Raw genomic sequence first — 24,127 nt, forward strand, 5'->3', positions numbered from 1 at the left:
GGGTTAAGTTCCATGAAACATGTTTCCATGAAAGTGCAGGGTGAAGTTCCATGAAACATGTTTCCGTTTATACCCTGTTGAAGAGTAAATGGGTGAGTGTCGTTTATGAAATGGGTGAAGAAAACAAAAGATTCATATGAAACAACCAATTTTTTTGAATATATAGTATTGTGAGAGTGCAGGATGTGATTTACCAATGGATTGTGGGGTTTGTGAGATGATGAGAATGTATGTATTTGAAGATACGGGGAGCAATCAACCATGCCTATGAAATTAATTAAACTTTTACCATTATTAGTGAACTTTCGATCATGCAATTTATGCTTAAGAAGGAAAGAACTGAAAACAAAATGTAAAGAGTTTGAGTCACAGATTCTCTAAAAGTCCAATGGGTCTTGATGATGTTTTGTTTGCCATTTTAATGATAAGATGTGCTCTTTTCAGATCGGATTAACTTCAAAAGATTTGCCATATGGTTCCACTACTAACATAGAGGTAGGTGGGTTAGGCATTCGAAATGGCATAAGACTCAAGCACCACATGTCAATATCAGAGAAAGTAGCCAAGAAAATAAAGGCTACTTTGAAAATGAAAGCTATGGTGGTAGAAGAAGTGCAGAGAGTGGAGCACAAGTATGAAGTTTTCAAGATCGAATCACACGGGGATGATGCACACATGGGAAAATATGATGTGCATGTGAAAGACGAACCGTCCCCGTACATGTCTAGATTTTGCAGATAGAGACGCTAAGAAGAAGCCGTACCTTGCATGCAAGCACTTGTATTTCATTTATTTACGTGTGCTAAGCTTAAGCCAGAGCGAGAATATGTTCATCCACCAACCTATCCTATCTGACTTTGAGCTTTACAATACCTTCTCATAGGAGAACATACCCTAATTTAGACATTTGAATGCAATGATAATTAGTTGACCTTTGATATTTTGGGATAACATTTCTGGATGTCACCTCATTGTAAAGGGCTCTATCTCCCAAACAAGTTCAAAAGATGAATTTTTTATTGTGGTACCGAAATTCGAGGAAAGATACCTTTATTAATAACATTAAAAAAGATAAATATAGTTTTTTATTTTGAGTGTTGAAGAGTGCACCTCTCCCAGTGCTATAAATATAGAGGCAAGCTCCAAAGCAATTTGTTATACACCATTGCCACCAAGCCTTGTTAGTAGAGTAAAACAACCTACACCCTCCTTCTTTTTGTTTGTGATGGCCTCATCAAATGTTAGCATTAAAGTTTTTGTTGCACGTATCCAGTGTCTAACTAACACGATTTTGCATTAAATATCTCCTTAGTTTTTTTTTGTTTCCCGAAGATTCCGCATCTCTTTTGACGACATGTGCAGGCCTCTCATAAAGAATCCATCACTGAACTTGATGATTGCATGGATACCGCCACACTTCTATGATTCATGTTACAAAAAGACTATGAGATTGACAAGCAAACTTTGCAACCTCAGAAGTACAAAAAATGGCCGATACTAGTGAGTTACAATCTCAGAAGAAGCGATTACACCATCTTCACATCGACTTAGAAGAACAATATGCTCCAGCACAAAAAAGACGAAAGGATACAGTGCTGAATGCTCAACAACGAAAAAATATGAGAAGAGAAGGGCTTCAACATATTGACTTATGGTGCGATGGAAGCATATATCCAAAATGTCTAGTAAAAAACTCTACACCTCCATTTGTCAATCCAACCACACTGCTGAGGTTTGCGGGCGATGGACAAAATGGACTTCTTGGTTATATTTTAGTGCAGTCTGCATTTGCAGAAACATATAAAATGATGTACCTACAAGAAAAGGGGGCCAGGATGCAAGAGATAGCCATTCGTGCAAAATTGGAGCAGCAGTTTGCAGAATGAAATTGAGGAGCATTCAAAGAGTAAAAAAGAGTTGACAAGAGCAAGAAGGAAGAGAACCGTGCTTGGAGACAGACTACGAAGCAGGAAGATTAAAAACATTGCAAATTTGAAGGCTGGGACTGGTGGATGCAAGCGAAGAATTCAGGAAGCAAGGCTAGTTTGAAATTTTTCATTTTTTATACTCAAAAAGGCTCTCAAATGACTATATCTATTTTGTCCATTAACGCAAAACAAGAATGGAGGTGTTGAATGATATAGGCATATTGTGTTGTTACTATAGGAAACTATTGGAGCCTGCAAAAGAAAATATGGATCCCAACCCTCTTCCTAATAAAAGGATTGCTTTCTTGTGGTGTAGCAAAAGGTTTGATTGAAGAAAAAAAATACAAAACAATCAAACGCAATGTTGTAGAGGACTTTATATCCAATAATCAAGTTGATGGCACTACAATCCAAGAGGCTCTTGATGTTAGTGGAGTTAGCAAGAAGGGATATAGTTTGATTTTCCATGCGATATCCTCAACTTTGAGAGATCAAAGGATTAAATGAGTTTTACTACCAAATCTAGCAATCGTGTGGAGGATAAGAGGTAATTTGAATGAATGTATAGATGAGTTTATTGGGCAATATATCCATATTGAAGAAATATTTCATGGTGGTAAAGGAACCACTGTGTATGACCCTTGGAACAATATATTTGTAGATCTACAACAACTTCAAAGAAGAATGGTTGAGTTTTATGGAATAACATTTGAGGAGTGCAAAGGCATTTTGAAATTTGTTATCAAACTGGATGAGTGTGAGGTAAAGGAAAAGAAAATGGAAAGGATTACTATTACATTCATGAATGGAGCACTTGATACATCATTGAGATTGAAGCGAGTTCAAAGTATTTTAGTGTGTAGTCAGAGAAACACATATGGTGGTTAGGCTCGTTCCAGGTATGATCATTTTTTGTTTTGTACTTGATTTTAGTCATTGTTTTCAAATCTTTTATAGTAAGACTTTTGTTTTCTATAATCACAGGTTAAGACAGAAGACCATGAAACACTAGATTGGGTGTTTCACCACACGGAAATACCAAGAATAATTAAAAGACAAGTGCAAGGAGAGAATCTCCATGTTGCAGGAAAAGGTGATTTTCAAGTAGAGTGGCACATGGCGGGGGATCTTAAAACACTTAAGTGCATATATAATGTTAGTAAAGGAGGCAACTCAAAGTCTCCTTGTCTTTACTGCTGCAAAGAATCAGCTCAAGTAATGGATTCCAAATGGTGGAAGAGAGCACCTAATAGAGATAAAGTTGACCCTGACTTCAAGGCCATTCTTGACATTCCACTATGTAATGTTCACATATGCACATTGCATGGTCTATGTCGAGTTATTGAGAAATTGGTATTTTTGTATATTGGATTTGCTTGGAAACTCCGTCCCGAAAAAAATAGAAAGGATGCTCTTCAAGCATTGAAAAAAGTGTAATTCGATATAGGTCTGCATGGAGGTGATGTTCATATCACAAAGGATTTTAAAAAGTCTACCAATGGCAAGGAGGTACCAATCAAGCCCTCTATTGGTGGTGTTAAGGCAAGAAGATTCTTGTCTCGACCCAAACACAGTAGTAAGCAAGTAAGGCAAGGTAGAACAGTTTCAAGGATTAATTATGGATTGTGGAAGTAAGTCCATAATGCCGTGAAAGATCATGAGGCAGATGGGGAAGCACAAAATGTGAAGGCAGAGGTGTGGAGGTCTCTTGATCAACTCTTCATGTTCTGTGACAATGTAAGATGGACAAAGAGTGATTACAAGAACTTTGAAGAGGCAATTAAACATTTTGGGAAGTCAATGAAAGACGCGTGGACAGCCTGCAATATAACTCACTACATGGTAAAGTTCTGTCTTCTTCTTTTACTTAAGTGTGATCCTCTTTTTTTTTTAAACTTACTATGCATTCTTATGTCTCTGTGAAAACAGCATATCATCTACAACCACCTTTCCTATTTTGTCAAAAAGTATGGATGCCCAGCAATTTGGTCTACCTAAGGCATGGAGAAGTCTCACTACATGGCATGTAATGCATTTTTCAGACACACACAACATTACGGAGGGAGTCAAAAGGCAAATAGTCTGAAGGAAGTCTTCCAATGGTTTTACCAAGGCACTCAGAGGCTGCATGCTAAAAGAAAAGTTGCTAGTTCCAAAGTCAAGCTTGCTTTTATTCTAGCCCAAAAGCAAAGACGAAGACAAACTTTGGACAATTCAATGGCAGCAGAGAGACATAGACAATGGAGGGATTCGAAGATATTTAGAAACCATAAATGGACAAGTAAACATGAATAGCAGTTTGTAACTTATTGATGTTATGTCCACATGTTTTCAAACTCAATCAATAGATTTTTATTTTTTGGAACAAGTGACTCTTGGTGTTATGCCTATATGTTTTGAGACTCCATCAAAAGTATTTCTTTTGTGAAACATGTGATCTATATTAACAAGCATCAATACATCCATGAGCTACACACAAAAAATTCAATCAATACTACTTAATTATGCTAGACACACTATTGATCCTTACCAATAAGGTACTGAGTGTCAAATGCTTTTAGAAGCTACTGAGTGTGGGAAGAGTATTGAAGTGTCGTATGGTGATGGGACAAATGCAAAAGGGTACTGATCGTCCGTACGGACAAGGAACTGATGAGGATCAAAGACTTTGTACAAATCAGTTCAACTTCAACATAATGTTTGTGCTATATTTGATGACTAAATCCTATTACTCCCAGGGCCTGCCAATCGGAACTCTTTTTTTGATCTTGATTGGACTCTTTTTCTTCCTTGTTGGCTTGATGTCAACTGTCTGTTTATCAATGCTTGCCTCTGTTGCTTGTCTGGGAGGGGTATCCTTGTCTTCAGCTATCTCCACGTGTTCTTCTTCTTGGATTGTGTCGCCTGATGCAATCATGGGTGGCTCTCAAAACCTTATGAGCTTGTGTTTTCCATAGCCCTCCAGACATTTGGGCTCCTTAACACCACATGCTAATGCATAAGAAGTGTAAGACAAAAAGTAAGAGGCCCTAGAGGCCTGCTTATTCACATAATCCCCAAATATATCTATGGCAGACAACCTCTCTATCAAAATGATCTTTTCCTTTTGCCATGAAAGATCATGTCCACCTAAAACCCTAGACAAACATTTAAAGAAGTAAACAATGGCTTCTCCATTGTTGCTCAACTGCCTATGGTAAATCAAGATCTTAGCACTTCCTAGATCATGAATATAATGAGCTAGACTTGACATTTTGCCAAACCCAGCCGGCCTGCTTCCACTTGTTCTCTGGAAGAATGTGTCATCCTCAATTTGTAGCTGCCACATATCAAAAGATTGGAGTGAGACAATACACAACTATAAAACATTTAAACACAAGATAAAGTATTTGATTTGAAGTAACAAGATCATATCTTCTCATTTTCATCAACAACAAGAAGTTCATCTTTCCAAAGATTTATTCCTCTCCCCTCCAGTCCAGCCTCTTCTTTAAGCTTTCCCTTGTATAGTGCTGAGAGATTCATAGCTTCCTGTGTGAGCTGGTGGAAGGTAGCTTCATTTGGCTCTTGGAACTTTTTAGCCTCTTTGAAACAAATAGTAAGGGCCTCTGCAGAATCAAAAGTTGTTTCCAAAGCCAGTAGTGAATGGTCATCCTCTATGCCAACCTCCTTGTCAAGCCTTGAAGTCTGGGCAATAAGGGAAATGGCATAGTCCTCCCTCAAATTGAACATACACTCTATATCATGGAGGAAAACATAATCTTTACCACCAATCAAGACACCTGGAAGCATGGGCATTGCATAGTTGCTACTCTAAACATCAAAATCTTCAACTGGCTGTGCTGCCCTAAGAGTTTCAGTCCTCAGTTGAACAAGGTCAAGAGCAGCCACTTGCAGCCCCTCATCCTGGAGGTTGAAACTTGATATCTTCTTCCTGCTCTACCATTTCTGTTGCCACAGGAACATCCTCTTTTTCCTCTGCTTCAGATGTGTCTTCTTCTTCAGCCTCCTGCCATGGTTTCCTCAAGCACTCTACACTTTCTGGTGTGCAAGTTACAGTTGAATTTATATTCCTCAGGCAGGCTATCAAATCTTCTATTCACATGGTACCTCAGCCTGTCAATGGAGACAATATGATTTATATGCACAAAAACCTTTTCACCTTCCACAATTCTTCCTGCCTCTGTCAGTTATTTGAAGGTATCCCAATGGTCTGAAAGAAAATCTCTGTGATGCTCCAGTACACAGAGCTCATAGTGAACTCCCTGTTGAAAATACTATGGTATATGTGGAAGTTCCTCTGAGCCTTGCATTTGTGAAGAAAGTCAAATAGGAGCAAATCTAGAGATTTGTCCTCTTCTGGTTCCTTTTGTTTTGAAAGGGAAGACTCAGCTTTCTGCTCCAGTCTCTTCCTTTTGCCTGAACAAAAAATTATATATCATGAATTCTATATGCTAACGTATGCAATCAGGGAATGTATAGGATATCACCAAACAACTCCCTTCATGAGCACACATGACTCACCTGGTGATTGCTGTGGTCTAAGTATAGCAGCAGAAAAGTCCAGCTTCCTCTTGAAAGGAGGGGCCTGAGAATCAACTGTTCCAAAGCAAAAACTTTTCTCATCAGCAAAAATGATTCTCATTATTGCATTCACAGACACATCATGATTTCTCAAAATTGATCTTTGAGTTTGTCCACCCACTCAATTCATGTTGAAAGGTGTGATGGTAGGACCATTTTGTTGATTTACAACCACCACTTTCATTGGGCAATCTTTGATCCAATGATCTATGCCACAACGATTACAAATTGCATGTGGCATGCTGAAAGATGCTACTTGGGTGATTGGTTGGTTTCTAAAGAAATTCTCAAAAGATTCGTTGTGGTCCCTGACAATGATAGCATTGAAGAGGCATTCTCTTGAGAGAAGAGTTGATGTCTCGACCTCTTCTTATTACAGCTAACCGGGATACTAGTTTGACTCCGCCTCTTGCATCGACTACATAGCAGTCCGGATAAAGCTCTATGGAGTCCTCATCAGCGGACATGTGATCGTTCATGGCATGAAACATTTTCATTTCACGACACGAACCATTTTAGAACCCTTCACGGCAGGAACCATTTCTAGTTCACGACATGAACCGATTTCTTTTTACAATGTGACACCTTATCTCTTTCACGACGTGAACTTTTTTTGCAATTTCATGCCTTAATCAAACCAAACTCACGAACTCACGAACTTGGTATAGTCAAATTTCATGCCTACGTGGAAATCTGAGTCCAAAAGCAAAAAAATTAAACACACAAAAGTGCAAAAAATCATTCATGACGTGAATTGTTTTGTGACGCTTCACGCCTGAACTGTTCTCTGCAATCTCACGGCCTCAGAAACAAGTCGACATAATCTGACCAAAATTTAATTGGGACAATAAAATAGTTTTCTATGGCCCCTATTCTTTTTGAATCTCGCTGTTTTGAAATAGCTTAGTTTTTTACTTTCTAACTATTTGCACGGTATGGACAATCTTTGATCAAATGATCAATCCCACATTTAGTACAAGTAAGTACTGGCATGTCATTAGGTGGAGCAATCAATTGTTGGGGTTGGTGTGTATGAACCACATTCTTGTTTGGACACTCAGCAATTCAATGCGGTCCCCCACTGCAACCACATTCTTCTTTGGACACCCAACAATTCAATGCGGTTCCCCATCGCAAACAAATAAGAGACAAGTAAACCTTCCCTCTCTTGTAGATATAAACATTGTAAGATGAACCTACAAAACAAACCATCTATTATACCTCTAGGTGCATATCGTATATGTTAATTCTAGGAATTTGCAAGAAAACGCGATGTAGGGCCATTTGGAAAATGTCAAGTACTCTCCTCGCATTTAGTTACAAATTTTCCATTTCTATTGATATCCATCTCCAATCAAATGCTAGGATCATCTCACAGATTCCTGGACAATAGATGATACTAGGAAGAACTCCTCAGGGCAAAAGAAAGCAAAACAAAACCAAAAGGAATATAAGAATTTGTAGGAAAACGCGATATAGGGCCATTTGGAAAATGTTAAGCACTCTCCTCGCATTTTGTTGCAAAATTCTAGGTTCTAATGATATCCATCTCCAATCAAATCCTAGGGTGATGTACCAGATTCCTGGGCAGTAAGATTCAAGAATTCTATGGATGGAAGAAATATATATCAAAAAACATTGAAAAGAATATAGATCTCTGACCTTTCTTTTCCTTTTCCATGCTGTTGGAGTTGCACTGGTGAATCTTCTGCTCTCTTCCAAACTTGAGTTGCAGCCGAGGTAACCTGGAGATCTGGCAGTGGTAGTAGTCTTCAGGCAGGTTGTAGTCTGGATGGAGTGTGTTGGGTAGGAAGGGATCAGAGGGGGAAGGAAAATGATGATGGGAGGGTGCGAGCAGGGATAAAAGATGGGGAGGGAAGAGTGGTTATGGATCTGATTATGAAATCATGATTGGCACAAGTTCCAAGGCAAAAAGTGTCCCATTCACACGTGCCAAGTTTCAAACTCCAAGAGATCTGGGTCCCATCCACACGTGTGAAAAAACGACTCCATTCCACACGTGTGGTATTTAGTAACTGCTTTGTTTGTATTTTGCACTAATCTTTTCCCTCCTGTTTAATCTCTCTTGTCTTGGCCCTCCCCTCTCAGCTCTCTTGCCTCTCTACCTCCCTACTCTGCACCATCAGCATCCTAACCAGCAGCACAGGTTCATCCCCCCAGCACAGGGTACTCATCACCAGCACAGCACACCCACAGATAGCTTCCAGGTCAGTAAGACTCTCTATATCCTTATCTTCTTGTTTAATAGTATAACACACAAATATTATATGCATAATAACTTTTGGGATGTGATGTAGCTTAGATATTAGGATAAATATTATATGCATTCCTTAGCTTTTTCCACTGCAACCACAAGCAAGAAGACTTTTGAATTGGGCTGGTTGAGTGAGAGATTGATCACTTCTTGCCTTCCATAGACTCAATCCATCCTGCACCAAGTTGCAAACACAGTGAAATGACTGAAGGCATGTTCCAGTATGCTGCCTCATGAATTTGCAGGAAAACGCGAGGAGAAGGCTTTAGGAATTTCAAACAGCCGAAATCGCGTTTTGTTGCAAATATAAAACTGTTGTTTCATCCACCCTTATCATTGTGGTTTTGTGTCTTTCCAAGTTATCCATGGCTGTACACTCCTTGCATGAACTCAATCCATATTGTATTTAGTTGTAAAGATAGAGAAATCACTGTAGGAATGTAATAGCATGTTACTTCAGGTATTTGCAGGAAAACGCGAGAGTGAGCTGTTAGGAATTTCAAACTGTCAAAATCGCGTTTTGTTACAAATTTATAAATGTTGCTTCATCCACCCCTGTCATTGCCTTCTTGTATCATTCCATGTTCTCCATGGCTGTAATCTCTTTCCATTGCTTTGTATGCAGCTTGTTAGAGTGATGGCAAGAACCAAGTCAACTGCAAGGAGTGCTGGCAAGGGGCCAGGGCTTGCAGCAGCAGCTGGGGCAGGTATCAAGGAATTTAGTGTGCCTCCAAAGGGAAGAGTTACACATGGTAGGAAGGGGAAGCCAATGAGCCTACTCCAGCAAAAGGCCAAGAGATTGAAACATGGTGCAGGTGTGCTAAAGGAGATCAGGAAGCAATAGAAAGCTATAGGCTTTGCAATCCCCAAGGCACCTTTTCAGAGACTAGTGAAAGACATATGTGATAGTTGGCACCTTGGTTTCAGGTGAAACAGGACTGCCATTCTTTCCTTACAGGAAATGGCAGAGGATTACTTGGAGAAATATTTTGAAGATGCAATGCTGGTAGCAGCCCATGCTCACAGGGTAACTCTAATGGCCAAAGACTTCAACACTTTGTCCAGAGTGAGATGGAGGTATGACAAGCTGGTCCATCCTGTGGAATGGTAGGACATCAAAATGAGAGACATATTATTAATTCCACCTACAAGAAAGTTGAAGGTTGATGAGGTTAAGGTTGTTGAAGTAACCCACTCAAAGAACACCAGAGGGAAAGCTGCTTATGAGGAGTCACTGAAGCAGCAAATAAAAGAATCCAAATCTGTTATAGATGTGGAGACTGTACAGATGGAGCTGCAGATACAGAGAAGGTTGCAGGAGCTGGGCCCTAACATAGTTGTCCATATTGAGGATGAAACTTCAATGTGAATAATTTTGACTTGACAAAACCATGCTTGGCAAGCATTGGCTCATAAGAATGAGTATTGCTCAGATACTATCATTCTTGCAATGCTCTAGTAAGTGTCTTTTATTTTACATTTGTTTGCAAAACAATCCTTCTTGTACCTCCTTTACACCCTACCCTAATTATTGTTTGGTCCAATGCAACATGATGAGAAGCTGGCGTAACCACGCTGTACAGCATACAGTTCATATTATTGATCCTGCCATTTCCTTCAAGTTAAGAGATGCAAAGAAAACTCCCATGGATATTTCCAATTGGTTCAGACACTACGATTTTGATGTTGTCGATGTTTTGCTACTTCCATACCATAACAAGTATGTGGTTGACTGCTTCTTTTGGGATTCTTCTTTAAGATTGAGAACTCTTGTAGCCTTTGATTTCTTAATGCTTTTTTCCTTACGCAGTGACCACTGGAGCTTTGCTTCTATTGCATCCAGCAGAAGCAATGCTTTTTATTCAACTCTCTTAAAAACACACACACAGAGCTGAAATTGTAAGTGGTGTGTGTGCTATTTTTAACTTTAAACTTCATTATTTTGATTGAATGCACACTAACTGAATTATATGTATTGCAGTTGTATTAGAAGGCTTCTAGATGCATTGGATCACTGTCCTCCTAATGTCAATCTTTTGGATTCAATAGAGCCAATAGATTTAGAGGTAGAAAGTCATTCCTTCTACTGATGTCTATTTCATGCTATGCCTTTGAACTTATTGAATAATTTTATTTTGTTCAGATATTAATAGTTTCTAACACATCTTTCCAACTGTAGAGACACCACAACAAGATGATTCAAGTAGCTGCGACGGCTGGAGAGTGCTGATCAGTGCCAAATATATACTTTCAAGCTATTTTGAGATAGGACAGCCAGACCTTGTAAGAAAAAATAATTTTCATTTAGCTTCAAAATAATTGATATTGGTACAAAGTGTTCTAAATCATCATATGCCATTGCAGATGAGAGAAGATAACTTCAGCTCGAACTATGTATATAGTTTCAGAGCTGATACAATTTGGAAGTTTTTTGAAGTATGCCTCCCCCAAACCTATTGTACCAGCTACTGTCGAGTTGGGTGAGAGCTCTAAAGTCCGAGAAGGTGTCATACACCTTGATGACACAGATGATGCTGATGTGGTGCCACAGGAACAAGGACCTAGTGCTGATGAGGAGAAGCCACAGGAACAAGGACCTGCCTGCTGCTGATGTTATTGAGGAGAAGATGGAGCAGCAACAAACAGATGCTCCAGGGGCAGTAGAGGAGACAATGGAGCAGCACCAAGAGATTGTACACGACAGGATGGAGTAGCAGAAAACAGATTCTCCAAAAAAAGATGATACGGTGAGCTTGGACCATGTAGAGCAGCCTTTGGATCAGGCTGTAGATAAATAGAAAATGGTTGTCAAGAATATGTTCTACATATACAATTAAACACTTCTGTACAAAATTTTACTTTATTGAATATAATACCTTTGTTTATGGAGTCTGTGTTATCTCAATTTTCAAATTTTCAATGTCTGCATTTTATTGAACTCTCTCTTCTTTTGAGCACCTGCAAAAAAGCAATATGAAACAATAGGGTAAAGTAAACTAATAGCAGTGCTTAATGAGACTAGGATAAGTCAAATGGTGTACCTTCGTATTGTTGTAGATAAATAAAAAGTCCTTTGAAATAGAACCTTCTGTCTCAAACAGAATGTCATTGCACAATTGAGCTAGGGAGCAACATTGTCTTAATGAGATATTGACTAGCACATCACCATTCTCAACAACATCAATATCAAGAAGTTTATTTTCTGCACCAAAAGAATCTTCATCTTGATCCATTGGGACTAGTTTTGTGCCTAGCATTCGACTGCGCTTATAATAAAAAGAAAAAATAAAATTTTGTGATGCAACCATGTACTTCAGTTGCATAGAAGGTTGGACAACCTCACAAAACACTGAACTACATGTCTTCTTATCCCAACCTTTATCCAAAAATTGTGGCATGCATGCCAGACTTGTTGCTTTAACTGTGAACATTGTTTTTGAAACCTTCACTGGAAAGGTATTAAACAAGTCTACAAAAGCTGTGAGAGGCATGCATAAAGAAATTTTTATTATCCTTGTGGCAATATTGGGCCTCAGAGCTTTCTGTACTTCTTTGAAAAGCTTGGCCCTATATGCCTCTGTAACACTAAAATGTGGGAGAGGCCAATCCACTGAATTCCATGCCGGAAGGTCTTGTTTTCTTAACACACCATGTGTGTTAGCATTGTCCAGCAACTGATAAAAATGATCAGTAAAAAATATACCCGATTGAGCTAGCTCTGTTGCACATTGACCTTGGTATTGTTGTTCTCCTATCAATCCATGCAAAAATCTATAAATCCCAGAATACAATCGATGTTTTGCCATGTCTCATACGATGAAGGGTATAAATCTAAAATAAAATAACACAAGAATGTCAATAAGCAAAGAAAGAAAGCTTCATCTTAAAAATCCATACACCTCATAAAGAACAAAACCACAATAGAAAAATATACAATTAGGTCTGTGTTGCGGAAGATCATTTGGATAGTCTCGCAAGACAAGTTCTTTATGCATGTACACATGCTGAATCAAAACTTCTTTCACCGATATCTTCCCTCTGGTTATTTTAAAATCTCGTACTCTTCCCTTCCATGACGCCAAGAAAATGTTTTTTGTCTGGGGTCTCTTTCTTTTGCTAGGTTGTATGAGCACCCATGCTCCTTTCGAAACACTAAACCTTTCCCAAGTTCCTTCCGTTTTGACTGTACTTGAATTCTCTACCGAAGAAATGGAAGGAGCAGGTCGACGGGGTAAGGATGTGTGGTATAATTCTACCTTCATAGCATTATCATCCACAGAGCGTCTTCCACAAGAACGGCCATAGTTTTTATTTACCATGGAGACCTTGTGAATTTGTAACAACAGCAAAGTAATGTAAACAAGATAACAAAGTGAAGTTTCAAGAAAGAGAAAGTGGGCAGATAGATAGTTGACAAGAAAGATCTTACTCTAAGCCAAACAGGATCAAGGGAGCAGTTTTGGAAAAAAAGAGGCTGCTGCACAATGAGGCAGTGGTGTAGAATGGTAGACCTTTCGAAGGAAAGGTAGCACAACATTTCAAAGTTCAAAGGAAGGTGGAAGCGGGAAGGTCAGACTAGATTCTATCTTCATGTCCAAAGATCTTGTGAGAATAAAAAACCAATCTCCACATTAATGTAACACGCTTGTACCTACATAAAGTATTGTTTCTTTTATCTATTTTCTCTTATTTTTGTGAATTTCTAACGTTACGTTAACCCTCTGTTGATTGGTTGAGAGCTTGTTTTTCCAAACCGTAAAAGGCCCCAAAATGAGCTCCCTTTTTTCCTAATGGGGGTTTGCTTCCTTTGCAATGAGAAATGGAGTCCCGAGCATAAAAAGGTTTGCAAGGCAAAGGAGGTGAGAGCCAATATGATTCTTGAGGTGGTGGAAGATGAAGAGGTACCATTGGATTATGGGGATGAGGCTTAATTTTAGGATTATCCAAATGAGGTGATAGAAGAGCCTACTCTTGATCCTTCTCAAGAGTTTCCTTTTGATCGGGTGGAGAGGATTGGGTAGAAGTTGAAACAAAAAAAAAGACAGCCATGCTTTGTGCCATTTCACAAGAAGCTAAAGCGGGATGCAAAGGCTCCAACACTTTGAGGCTTATGGGAAAGATTAGGAGTGGGTCCATTCATATACTTGTTGATTCACGGAGCACACATAGTTTTGTGAACTCCAAATCAATAAATTCTTTGAAGCTATGCCCAAAAGATATGATGAAGGCTCTTAAAGTGCAGGTTGCAAATGGACAAGCATGAGCTAAGCAAGAGTTGGGTTGCAACAAGGTTTTCTTTGTCTTTCGAATATGCCTATGATGCCCGTTGATTGTGCTTAATATGGGGCCCCTTGATGTGGTGCTTGGATGTGATTGGTTGCATACTTTGGAAAGATTCTCAATGGATTTGAAGCACATGAAAATGTGGTTTATGCATAAGGGCAAAGAGCTATGCTTGGATGGAATTTGTAGCCATGCTTTAACTTTGGTGTCCAAGAAGCAAATGAAGGGAGTTAAAGAGTTTATGCCTTGTTTACATGCTACAACTCACTCGTCATCAAGAAGAGGACAATGGGCTACAAATACATGATGAAGGGATGGATGCCTTATTGCAAGAGTACAAATATGTGTTTGAAGCACCCAAATGCTTGCCACCTACTAGAGAGGTTGAAAATGCCATAGAGCTTGAGAAGGATGAAAAACCAATCAATAAGCCTCCTTATAGGCTTTACAAGGTTGAGCGGGAAGGGGTGGCAAACCAAGTGGAAGAACTTTTGGAAATGGGATTCATACAACCAAGCCAATCACCTTTTACCTCACCGGTTTTATTGGTGAAGAAGAAGGATGGATCTTATAGATTGTGCATTGATTATAGAGATCTCAACAAGATCACTATAAAGAATCGATATCCCATTCCAAGGATTGATGATTTACTTGATGAATTGAAAGGAGCAAAATATTTCTCCAAGATAGATCTCAAGTCCGGGTATCATCAAATAAGGATGAAAGATGGTGATGAGTTTAAGATGGCATTTTGAACTAAACGAGGTCTATTTCAATTCATGCTTATGCCTTTGGTTTTGTCAAATTCCTCGGCCACATTTCAAGCTCTCATGAACAAAGTCTTGAAGCCTTTCCTCTACAAATGAGTTTTGGTCTTCTTTGATGACATACTTGTGTATAGCAAGTCAAAGGAAGAGCACTTGATGTATGTGGAGCAAGTGTTGAAGGTGTTGAGGGAGCACAAATTGTTTGACAAACAAAGCAAGTGCACTTTTATGTCACAAGAAGTTGAATATTTAGGCCACATTGTGAGCAATGATGGTATTCAGATGGATCCCAAGAAGGTGCAATGTGTGAAAGATTGGCCTACACCATCCAACACTACTCAATTGAGGGGATTTTTGGGATTATCATCTTTCTGTCGGAGGTTTATGCGCCATTATGCTCACATGGCAGCCCCACTTATCGATAGGCTTAAGAAGGAAGCATTTTTTTGGATGCTGTGGCCGATAAAAGCTTTCAAGAGCTCAAGCAAGCACTCATTTCATCTCCAATATTGGTTTGCCCTGATTTTTCTAAGCCTTTCACTATACGGGCTGATGCAAGTGGGAGAGGAATTGGTGCCGTGCTATATTAAGAACATGGGGTAATTGCTTATGAGAGTAGAAAGCTTACCGAGAAGGAGAGGGAGCTTCATGTGTATGATCAAGAAATGTTGGCTATTTTGCATGCCATAAAGAAGTGGCATCACTATTTGTATGGTGGGCATTTCAAAGTGAGGACCAATCATCACGTGAGACGAGTACTCCAATTTTTCCTCACCCAACAGAACCTTTCTCCCAAGAAAAAGAGATGGCTTGCTACTTTGCAAAATTATGATTTTGAGATCTCTTACACCGCGGGAAAGGATAATGTTGTGTGGATGCACTTTCTAGGATGGGGGCTTGCACTCATGCCATTTCGGAGGTGCATTATGATTGGATTCATGAGATACAAGAGGAGTATTTTGTGGATGACATGGTTGATCCAATGTTTCAGAAATTACAGCAAGGGTTATGTGATAAATATCCACATTTTGAAGTGCGCAATGGATTGCTTTGGTACAAAGGAAAGGTGTATTTGGTTCCTCACTCATCCTTCAAGCTGAAAATCCTACAAGAGATGCACTCTTCACCAATGGGGCTGGTCATTTGGGAGTGTTCAAGACTTATAATAAGATAAGGAAGAGTTTCTTTTGGAAAGGACTTTGTAAGGATGTGCATGACTTTGTACGAAAGTGTTTGCCTTGCCCAACAAAACAAGGATCCAAATCAATTGCCTAGTGGATTATTGGAACCATTGCCTATTCCGGAAGGAAAGTGGACTCACATAGCTATGGATTTCATCATCGGGCTGCCCACTATTAAGCAAGGGTGTAATAGCATCTATGTGGCGGTGATAGGCTAACAAAGGCGGATTATTTCATACCCACAAAGGTGCAATATACAGCTTCTATGGTGGCTCAACAATTCATGGAGCATGTGTTTAGATTGCATGGAATGCCAAAGCAAGTGGTGAGTGATAGGGATGCTAAGTTCATGAGCCATTTTTGGAGGAGTGTCTTTGATTCCATGGGAACTACACTCACTCCAAGTACAACCTATCATCCACAAATGGATGGCCAAACCGACAGGGTGAACAAGTGGCTTGAAGTCTATTTGAAACACCATTGTTATGACACTCAATCTTCATGGGACAAATGGCTGCACTTAGCTGAATTTTGCCATAACAATACCTATCACATGAGTATTGGTATGTCTCCATTTGAAGCCATGTATGGGTATAAGGTGCATGTACCTTCCATTACATTCAATGAGGAAAAGGTGAATCCTCAAGCTAAAGAGGAGATTGAGAAGATGTGTGCAATAATGCAAAGGTGCAAGGATAACATGGCTAAGGCACAAAACCAAATGAAGCAATATGCCGATGAATCAAGGAAGCATGTGGAATTCAAGGAAGGGGATTATGTGTTATTGATAATCCCTAAGTCAAGGTATGTTTCTTTGAAGGGAGACACCAATACAAAGTTTCTCATCACTTTTATGGACCATACAAGGTGTTGAGAAGGGTTGGTGAAGTAGCCTATCGATTGTTGTTACCTTCTACCACAAGGATCCACAATGTATTTCATGTGTCACATTTGAAGAAGTTTGTGGGTCCTCAATTGGATGTCCTCAATTGGAAGTAATTGATGAATTGCCTCCAAGGGATGAAGAGGGAATGATTCAATATGTGGCGGAGAAGGTGATTGGAATGAGGGAAAGACACCTTCGTAATAGGTCTATTGTTAAGTACCTTGTGAAGTGGAGAGGCTTACCTAATGAAGAGGCTTCTTGGTAGTCTGAAGGCTTCATGACCATCCGGAGCTTCCACAAGCAATCGATCAAGGTGGATAAAGTGTAGAGGTTGTTGGTGTTTTTGGACAGCAATTTGCATGGATTTGAATGATGATATGCAGGATGCCATTGCTGTAAATTTATTGTATGGATGGCCATTGTCCTTGGTATACTTCCCTACTCATCATTCAAGTTCAACAAGACTCCGTGGGCTTATGGATATCAAAGAGAGCAGTCCCATATGTACATCAAATAAGTGGACATCTCTATGTGGAGTTTCTTGTGAAAGGCATTTTTTGGAATTGCAACAAATGTACTTACACATTGATGTGGAAAGTCAAGAAGGTTTCATACAGCCCATACACTACTCCCATACATGGTTTTGAGGACGAAACCTTTGGGTGGGGATGGTTTGTAATGAAAGGGGCTTGAGTTTGTACATAAGAAGAGGCTCATGGGCATGGCTATGACTGGTCAAGTATGAGGCCCAATATTAATGAGTGTGAAATGGTGGGCTAGTATATAAGTGAATATTGTAACCATGGTCATAACATACTCTTATGAATGAAATCTAACTTCTTGGAGCTTCATGCTTCTATGGCTATGTGGTACTCCATCTTGAGTGCAATCTTTTCTTTTTCTCTTTTCCGCATCATTACAGAAGTAGTAGTTGCCGAAGCTTTCTTCCGTGCACATGGCCCCGCGGATGCCGTTGCAACCAGCCCCGCCCCTGTCGACCATGATGGTGGGCGATGACGGCCATGACAGTCTACCACCCTCACCACCTCCTCTCCTCCACCACACGGTTCCTCTTGCCCCCATCATCGCAACCAACCCCCACCATCTCCACCCCCTCTGGCACATCTACCCTCACACTCTTCCATCCACAACCTTCTTCTCCACCCCCTCCATTTTCCCACCCCACCTCCATCACCCTCACCTCCCATTTTATCCCTGCACACTGCATTCCAAGATATCCCATCCACCTCCACTAAACCCCCACCCCTCTTTGACGCAAGCCTCGCAACAACAGGAGCCTCTACCTTGACAACCCCTCCACCCCCTGTCGCGCTGACACACGAGCCCTCCACCAAAAACGAGCCCTCCACCAAAAACCTCGAAGAGGGAGAGATTCTACCGCCACTGCCACCATTGGAGCGCTCTCAACTGGCGGGACCCCCTTGACTGTACATAGTTCAAGCAAGCAATCGCCATCCTGCTCGGTCGACAACTCTAGGCAGACCCCATCACCCACATCACAGACTACATAGACATCCATGTCTTGCATCCTTACCGTGATGCCAAGCATCACTAGTAGCAGCGAGACAACCCACCAAGGAGGGCGCGTGTGGAGGATACCACTAGCCACACACCCCGCTACTCGCCCCATCACGTTCGAACTCATAGGCGAGAAGCCGGCCTGGAGGTGCCCCTTCCTCCTTAAACCTTTCATCTGGGAGACTTACTGCAACGGGCCTCGTGCATCTATTATCTAGTAGGTAAAGTCAGAAGATGGCCCGACGACTCGATGAAACCGGTGGGGGATTCGCGCAAGTAAGTTTTCTGCAATGCAGAAAATAGACGGTTTCGTATTAGTTTGGATTGCCTCCCTATATAAACACGGTGGGCATGGAATGTTTTCCACAAGAAACAGAAGCAGAACCCTAAGCTAAAATACAACTTTCCTTGGTTCACTCCTCCATCAGCACAACAGTCGTGTACTAAAGAGACAATAATCCAACGCTTCCACAATTTCATCCGCCGATACGACCAAGTCCCATACCCAGCCGTGATCACCACAATTCGCTTCTTCAACTTGATCATCACGTTGCTAGAGTCTTTTCCAAATTGGGACCACTACTTTGAAGGTGCGCAGGGTTTGGCCTTCAACATCAACAAAGGGCCACCCTCAAGCATATTTTTAGCTACTATGAGCACGTCATGTGGATACCCACTTGGCGCTTGCAGACCTTCGAAGATATGATGGAGACCACCTTCTGGACAAGCTACAAGGTCTTCCATTGCACCCCCCTGTTCCAACCTCGCGCTGATACTTCATCCAAACTTATTCGATCTACTATAGATAGATCTGGCTAGCTCTGAGGACGGACTTGCATTAGGGAGGGGGGTATGTTAACCACTCCGGTTAACATTACCTTTTGCATGGCTACACTCTTTGTAATCTATCTTTTGTAACCGCGCAATACGCGGATTGTATAAGAGACATGGGATGACCAAGCTTACAGCTTGTGTAACGTTGATCATGAGGAGTAGTTGTACATAGAGCTAGAGAGACTAGGAAGACTAGTTTTGGGCCCCCAATTGTAAATGGGCGACCAGCCATTGTAACTATGAGCTCTTGTATATAAGTCATTTTATGGAATATGAAAAGGGACAATCCCATTGCTTGCATGTTTTATTGTTGGTATATGTAAGTAGGGATGGTAATGCTCTCACTTCTCTTCTTCTCTACCCTCTCTTTGCTATCTACCAAGTCCCTTTTGCATGCTAGTTGCATGAGATAGAGGTTGAGCTCTCCTTAGCTCCCTCCTTCTTGCTCTCTACCTAGCCATTGGATCTCTTCTTGGGTGACACAAGAAGAGGTGGATTGAGCCCCTAGCGGCTTCACATCGAGGAGTTAACCCTCTTAGGGTTGGCCAGTGTAACTCTCTGGACTCGACCCTTGCATGTATCTCTCTTCTCTTTTTGTTTCCCTCATGTATGCAAGGTAGCATGTTAGCCTTAACATTTTACCATAAAGATATGTTTTTGATGTAGATGCCATTTTTACATACTCTCTCTCTCTAAGCTGAGGTGATATTTCTCACACGATCATTTAATGATGCCCACTTTAGTCCATCTGCAACACCACCTTGGATTACGATTGGTTCAGTGTAGGGAGACCATGGTCAACATATTTTAATCAAGGCCATTGATCTTGTGTTTCTCTTTTTGGATCGAAGGGCTCACAATTTTTTGGTGCTCCTTAGATATGCATTGAATATGTGCTACAACTAGCTTCAGTGTGACATTTGTATCATTGATGGTAATAATGTAGCATGCTTGTTAAAAGTTTTATTTGTGTACAATGATGGTAGAGGGTGAATTTTGTTATAGAAGGTAGGTGGTGAATTGCAACTTATTGTGGCTAGTAGGTTCTAGAGTCAAGATTGGGCATGACTTCCAAGTTCTCAACAAGGTAGCTGGTGAATTGCAAGTTATTGTGGCTAGGAGATTTGAGAGTCAAGATTGGGCATGACTTCCAAGTTCTCTGGTATATATGCTTCCATTGTGGCTAGGAGATTTGAGAGTCAAGATTGGGCATGACAAGTTCCCTGGTATATATGCTTCCATAGTGGCGCCTTGTTTGATGAGGTTACATATTGTCTTAAATTTTATATCACATGTTGATAGAGAGGACGTGCTTGTTTTGCTTTTAATAAGGGTCCTCGTGGTGGCCACCACCCCTAGGCCGCCGAAGGAGCTCCACCACCTCTTGCATAGATGGGCGCCTTTGGGGGACCGCGCTAGTGCAAATGAGGGCAAGCTTGAGCACCGTCACCATATTGTCCCTATCACCATCCGCCACGTCAATCCTGCCATCGAAGACTTTCCGCATGCCCTCCTTGGACTGCACTAGCCGCCCCACCCACCGCACCAGATCCAGCCCCCCTTCTTGAAACTCCCTGCATGTGGGGCTCCTCCCTGTCACCAGCTCTAACAACACCACCCCATAGCTGTACACATCGCTCTTCTCATCCACCTTCAGTGTGTATCCATATTCTGCAAAAATTGAAGCCCTTCATCAGAACTCGATTACTCACTGTTTGGTCACTAATCACACACGCAAACCTTGATTACAGATTAAAAAAGTGGACATTTGGCACTAACTCCGGCACTAATCACTGGTTGGTAAAGAAAGCCACTAATGACTAGCCCTTGATTAGAGAGTTGCGAGAGCAAGGCAAAGCTGTTTGCTTTAATGCGTTCAATTATGTTATGAGGATTGATGAGTTAAAAAGTTAACTTTACCTGGGGCAATGTAGCCAACGGATCCAACCACGCCAGTCACGGTGCCGGCTCTGCCTTTGAACGTCTTTGCCACACCAAAATCTGCAATCTTAGCTTGGAAATCGGAGTCTAAGAGGATGTTGTTGGATTTGATGTCTCTGTGAAGGATGAAGGGCACACAGTCATGGTGCAGGTAGCAGAGCCCCTCTGCTGCTCCTAAAGCAATGCGAAAACGTGTGTCCCAACTGAGAAGGCGATTGCTAAATGATTTGTGAAGAACGTCACCTAGGCTACCATTTGGCATGTACTCATAAATAAGCAGCTTGACCTCCTCACTCACACAACAACATAGCAATTTGACTATATTCTGATGCTTGATTTTGCCCAGTATGTCCATCTCTGCTTTGAATGAAGAGCTCTGATCATCTCTTAGAAGACCCTGCAACATCCTCTTGCTGGGAGCACATAGGAGCTTCTTCACAGCCACTGTAGCCCCTCCCGGGAAACTCACCTTGTATACCTTTCCACTTCCCCCACACCCTATCACATTCTTCTCATCTAGCCTCTCGAACACTTCTTCTTCATTGAAATCTAGCCTTTGGAAAGACACAACTTTCCAATCAATTACCCTCCTTGTCTCGCCCATTCTCCTCCTTGTGTACATCACCCTTGCAAGAGCTCCACACAAAGCTACAGCACATGCCCCAAGCAATGCAAGAGGAACAATCTTTCACAATTCGGCAATGTCTTTCCCCTTCATAGAAACACCAGCTTCCTCACCACAAACTTGAGAGAAGCATAGTAATGGGTTGTCCTCAAAACTGCTAGAATTAAATGCACTTCTCAATGACTCTGGAACTGTTCCGGATAGACTGTTGTAGGAGACATTGAAGAGCACATAAGTGGACTTTGCAATGGCAGTGGGTATGCTTCCATTCAAGTGATTAATGGAGAGATCCAAGTAATGAAGGTCTTGTATTAGGCTTAATTGAGAGGGTATTGAGCCAGAGAGCTGGTTTTGAGATAGATCAAGGGAGATAAGGGACTGGCAGCTGCCAATTGATGTGGGGATTTCACCAGAAATTGAATTAGAGGAGAGGTCTAGAGTCTCTAATTTAGTGAGAGAGCTAATTTGGGAGGGTAGAGGTCCGGAGAGCTTGTTGTGGGAGGCAGTTAGCTTGGTTAAGTTCCAGAATTGGCTGATTTGGGTTGGAAGGGGGCCTTCGAATTGGTTGGAATCCATGTAGAGGACCTGCAGGCTGTTGGTGGAGGAGTTAGGCAGTTTAATGTAACCTGAGAGATTATTGTTTTGCAGCATGAGGACTTGCAAGCTTGGTAGCGTCCATAGCCCGCTTGGCACGCGGCCGGAGAGCTGATTGCCGTCAACCACGAAGCGGAGCACACTCTGGCAGCTGCCGTATGCTATCGGGATTTCTCCCGTCAGCCGGTTGGTCGTCAGCGAGAGGTATTCCAGCTTGTTGCTGTAGCACAGGTGAGGAGGAATGGAGCCGGTGAAGAAGTTGTTGGTAACATCAAACTGGAAAAGGTTCGAGTGTAGGCCCCATTGGGAAGAGAGGTTGCCGGAGAAGCGGTTGCTGTACAGTGAGACGGTGGCGAGGTTGGGGAGGATGGCGAGCCCGTCGGGCAAGGTGCCGCTGAGCTGGTTGTCGTACAGCTGTAGATTGTTGAGGGAGGAGAGGTTGGCGAAGCTCTCCGGCAGCCTGCCGGACAAAGAGTTGGAGTGGAGTAGGATATCAACGAGGGAAGGGAGGTTAGATAAAGGGGGTATAGAGCCAGAGAGATTATTTTGGTAGAGCTGGAAGTCGGTGAGGTTGGTGAGGTTGGTGAAAGAGAGGGGGATGCTGCCGGAGAGGTTGTTGACGGCGAGGTCGAGAACAGAGAGGTGGGAGAGGCTGGCGAGGGTGGCCGGGATCGAACCTACGAGGTTGCAACTCTCAAGGACAAGGTATTGAAGGCTAGTCAGGTTACCAAGCTGAGATGGCAGAGAGGAGGGCTGAAAGAGGTTATAAGCAAGGTCTAGAGTTTGCAAATTGGAGAGATTGCCAAGCTGCGAGGGTATGGTGCCGGAGATACTGTTTCCCCGCAGCCGGAGCAGGGTTAAGTAGGGCAGGTTCCCAAAGTCTGCCGGGATGGGCCCGACGAAAGAGTTGGCTTCTAAGGTGAGATACTGCAGTTTGGAGAGCTTGGAGATGTTGGACGGCAGAGGCCCGTAGAGCAAGTTCTCGCTGAGGTCCAGCGCCGTGAGGTGGGGGCAGTGCTCCAGCAAGAAGTAAGGGAAGCTCTGGTTGAAGAAGTTGAAGCGCAGGTAGAGCTCGGTGAGGTTGGGCAGATCGCACAGAGGTCGGGTCAGTGTGCCGTTGAGACTGAAATTGGTGAAATTGAGGCCTACCACAGTGGAAGATGTATTTGAGCACATCACGCCCTCCCACGAGCACACCGCCGCCAAATCGCCGGATTTCCACCTCGTCAGCACCCCGCCGTCTCCCTTCAACCCCTCCTTGAACTTGAGAAGCGTCCTGGCCTCCGCCGTGAGGTCATACGCGGCTGTTGCGCCACCCTCGGCGGCGCCCATGCCGCAGCAAACTATCAAAAGAAGAGAGACTACTAGCTGCATCCCGGCCAACATTGCTACTTGCTCCGCCATATACCAGGTCTTACTTCAGTCTCGTGCTACTATAATACTATAATCCGCGCCGTAGCTTTCACCATCATTTTCCGCATTTGACCCTCCGTCAAGACTATCATTTTCCGCATTTGACCCTCCGTCAAGACTATCTCCACCCTCTGTATCTTTCAAGCCATTAGTCGTGCTTTTTTTTCTACAGCTCGCTTTTCGAAAGTGGCCGTATTAGTCATGCTTTTTTCTACAGCTCGCTTTCTACACCATGGGTTAACCAAAGAATATGGATTACACGAATCCTTGTCACCGT

The 24,127-nt window shown here is 41.9% G+C and overlaps 1 pseudogene across 1 annotated transcript; it reads right to left on the reverse strand.

Moving 5' to 3' along the window:
- Positions 1 to 20,486: 20,486 nt before the first annotated feature.
- LOC147609985 (uncharacterized) lies at positions 20,487 to 23,898 on the reverse strand (annotated as a pseudogene). Its single transcript, XR_015264177.1, has 2 exons — positions 21,198 to 23,898; positions 20,487 to 20,948 (listed from the first exon to the last, which is right to left on the reverse strand). The product of XR_015264177.1 is annotated as an uncharacterized LOC147609985 (transcript).
- Positions 23,899 to 24,127: the final 229 nt, after the last annotated feature.

Source organism: Cibotium barometz, chromosome 50, assembly GCF_041138505.1.
Source record: "Cibotium barometz isolate CiBa-2024 chromosome 50, ASM4113850v1, whole genome shotgun sequence".
Classification (NCBI taxonomy): Eukaryota; Viridiplantae; Streptophyta; class Polypodiopsida; order Cyatheales; family Cibotiaceae; genus Cibotium; species Cibotium barometz.